Source organism: Lupinus angustifolius, chromosome LG04 (assembly GCF_001865875.1).
Source record: "Lupinus angustifolius cultivar Tanjil chromosome LG04, LupAngTanjil_v1.0, whole genome shotgun sequence".
In the NCBI taxonomy this organism is placed as follows: domain Eukaryota; kingdom Viridiplantae; phylum Streptophyta; class Magnoliopsida; order Fabales; family Fabaceae; genus Lupinus; species Lupinus angustifolius.
This window is the reverse complement of record NC_032012.1, coordinates 15,448,916-15,452,851: the sequence shown is the minus strand read 5'-3', so window position 1 is coordinate 15,452,851 and position 3,936 is coordinate 15,448,916. Positions and strand designations below refer to the sequence as shown.

General features: G+C 38.5%; 1 long non-coding RNA gene across 1 annotated transcript; it reads left to right on the top strand.

Moving 5' to 3' along the window:
- Positions 384-2,570, top strand: LOC109345989. Its single transcript, XR_002107464.1, has 3 exons — positions 384-922; positions 1,011-1,139; positions 2,364-2,570. It is a non-coding gene; the product is annotated as an uncharacterized LOC109345989 (long non-coding RNA).

The following is a 3,936-nucleotide window of genomic DNA, read 5'->3' as shown; positions in this document are numbered from 1 at the left end:
AAATAGTTTATTAGTTATTAATTATATATATAGAATTAATAGTTTAGAGACAGTGTTGGTTGTAGACCTTCTTCTCGTTTTCGGAGAAGTTAGAGACAACTCGAACCGTAATCTTACTATAAAAATTCCATTTTTAGATAGAAAATATTTGTAAACCATTGTTTTTAATAGGCTTTTCGTTAACAAATTGAAACAACGGCTTCAAGCCTTAGATAAACGTATATATGTGTAGAAGGATTATGGTTAATTGATATTCATATAAAATATTAGCAACAATGAATAACTAGGCATGCATAAACAAATAAATACCAAAATATGAAAAAATGATTTAACTAGAATAATTAAAAAGAGATGGAAAGCTAATCAGAAAGGGATTACCCCTATTTGCACGTGAATGAGAAGAAAAGGGGATGGAATCCCTAAATCAAACCATTTCTTCTACTTTCTTCTCCTCTAACTCCGGCAGCGTTAAGGAGCACCGTTCATGGCTAGAACTGAGTTGGCCACGCTGACATACCGACGATGAAGCTCCAAGGCCACCCTCCTTCTCGTCTATGGTAGTCCGCAACCGAAAGTGAGACGTTCTTGTTTCACAATGGCCCTGGTTCACGACGGCGGGTTCACGATAGCGGAGGATGGCAGTGGTGAACGAGGGTCCCCATACGGTACGGTCTCTAAGCCCTCTTCTCCCTCCTACTCCTCTTTCCTTCTTCGACGGTGGTGATTAGTCGATGGTGGTGGGGATCGACGAAGAGAATCCCTTTCTCTTCGAGATGCATCGAACGAAATCTCCCTCTTTTCTTATTTGATTGATTTCAGTTACTGTTTGGTTTTTTTATTGATGGATTAAGAGATAACGAAGACGATATTGTGGGGTGGCTTGCGGTTAGGCTCCTATTCTCACGGTGGTCATTAGAGTAAGGTAATGACTCAACTACTCTTACTTTCAAAAAAGGATGGGATCTATTCGAGTGATATTGACTTACCCCTATGTCTACCCTGTATGCAAGGTTTTTGGGATGAGATTGCGGTGCTCAAAGGGTTCCCAATGTCCCCAAATGCGAGGGTTTACAGTATTGGTGCTGATGGAGAATATCAGAACCATGGATCGTGCAATTGAGGCTAAGGGAATCAGTAAGGTATCGTACCTCCTTTCTGCTTGCTTTTATGCACCTTTTAGTGCCTAAATTAATGGATGATATGCTTATGACAATAAAATTGTGTATCAATTTCTTAAGAACTAGTCGGAAGAAATGCTTTATGATTATCCTCTGCTCTCAATCAGCATGAGTATGTATAATCTTTGTGAAATGGTTCATATATGAGGAACAAACTTGGTTGGAGTTTTAACTTGGATATAAGTCCTATTGTCCAGTTTTAAAATTACAACAGTGCACCATCTACTCCAATCTATTTTGTTTCTTTGCTTTAGGAAATATACGCTTTGCTGAAACCAATACATATGGTTGATTGTAACCAATTAAAAGCCTAAGTCTAGTATATACATCGCACGATGAAGGATATGTTCATAACACAATATTATTATGGCTTGAATGTTTACCTGAGTATATGCTTTTCGTTGTTGTACGATGAGTATGTCTCTGCCTTCTTGGTTTATGGCGTCTGTGATGTATAACTCTATATTCGGATTGCCTTTTGTCTAGATATGGGTATAGTGATTGTTCCCTGGAACTGGTATGATATTGAATCTGCTTGAATGTTACTCTATCTGTTTATATTTCTGCCTTTCTCTCTAGAATGCGCTCTGTTTTTCACTTGCTATCATGTTTTTCTGAGTGTATGTGTATTCTGAATGCTCTATAATCATGGTGTGTCACCCTGTATGTGTAATCTCTCCGAAATTCTTTGAATTGAAAATCTCTCTAATTGTGTATCCTGTGTGTTTTTGTTTCCCCCCCTCCGAAGTATCTGAGATGTCCCCTTTATAATGGTTTTTTGAAGGACCTTTTGGTTTACCAAATGATAACTAGAAACGTACACAACCCTTTTGTTTTCTGATTATTGAAACTGCTCATTATTGCTGATCATGACTGTGCGTTTGTGTAACTTCTATAACCTCTGATTTGCACCCTTAATTGTCATCTTTTGAGATTCTGTTCTGAAGATTCATTACTGGCCCTTCTCCCTGAACTAATATGAATGTCAATTGTTAATTGGCCTAGTGTGTAACTGAAAAAAATGAGCCTATCATCAGACCATGGCTTTTGATTTGCATCTATTACTAAAACCATCTCTTCAAGTCTTGCTTGATGACTCTCGGCTGGATGATTTAGTGTTGGTGTGGTTTATTCTAACAATGTTATTTGGCTTCCTTCTCATTGGGTTTAATGCTGATTTTTTAGGTTCAAAATGTGCATTCGGGGACTGCCCAAGGCCTCTTGGAGTGAACCAGTTGTTATTACAGGTGTTTGTAAGTCATCTGACATTTTGGTTTGAAACTCAATACGCATCTTCTTAATGCATTCCTTGGTAGTCTCTTCCACTTGAGGCACCTTTTTATTTTCTTCAGTACTATCTTGTTGAAATGATGATAAAGTATCTTTACAATCTTTGAAGAGTGAGGATTTTGCTCTTCCGCCACTGCCATACGCAAACCTGATTCTGCTTCTCTGGGTGCACTCCCTTCTTCATCTCAGCCACCAATCGTGGATTCTGTCTATGGTTGAAGAAATTCAATTGCTTTAGGAGGATGATGAGGGATGAAGGTCCCTTGTGTAATTTCTAATTATGGATATTCAAGGCTGCTTTTATAGAGTTTATATTTGGTGGCTTCAAACATGACTATATACCTTATTTGTTGTAATTGGTTGTTAGATGATTTTTTAATTACTCTTGCACGGTGTACCCTTTGTTGGTTTTGAGGATCCTTTACTTCAGGTGCTGTCGCATTAGGCTTGTTTGAATTGACATAATATTGCAAATCATTCATACAATTTAGAAAGCTAATATTGACTTGTGCAGTTTCTGAACAAAAGAATTATGGCTTGAATCAACGTGTCCTTTAGAAGTACCATAACGTGAAATTATAATGGGCTGGGTCCTAGTTGATTATTAGGTGGTGCAGAACGAAATAAATCAATGAATATCGTTCGACCATCAAAGGGTTAAAAGTGAGTTGTGTATAATAACTCCAAGCTACAAGGACGTGGTTCATTCCCAATACCATATGCATATGACTCATACCCCATAATATTAATTTATAACTTCATAAAAAACAATAATAACCAATAAATGATGTTTTATTTTGCACAAGATAACGACACATATAAGACAAAATTGGGTGTTCATAGCTGCCCCTCTTTACTCATTGCTTACTGAGTAGCTACCAAACTGACGTTGAGTGCTATTGTTGTAAGTAATTAGTAAAGAAATGAACGCCAATTTTGCTAAAAATAGGCGAAAGCAACGATCACTACACAACCTTAAGTGAGATCGAGATAAATGGTAAAGCGAGAACGCAGGTTGAGAGTCCCCTAGGACGGTAGCCTACTTACAGTCCCATCATGATATTCATGAACAATTCAGAATCCCCCAACAACAAATGGAGGAAATGCGGGTTCAGAACCAAAGACGCCGAAACATCGACACTAGTGATTCTGAAACCGAGAGGAGAAGGAGACGGAGAGAAAGGAGGCATGATGGAGGTCATAGGAGAGATGATCGGTTGGAAGGCATGAAGGTTAAAATCCCTACATTCATGGGGATGAATAACCCTGAGGCTTACTTGGAGTGGGAACTCAAAATCGAACAAGTGTTCGAATGTCACAACTATACCGAAGAAAAGAAAGTCAAGGTGGCAGCCCTCGAGTTCAAGGAGTATGCTATGGTCTGGTGGGATCAACTCCAAAAAGAGAGGAGGCGATGCGGTGCTGAACCAGTAGACACCTGGGATGAGATAAAGGTAATAATGTGAAA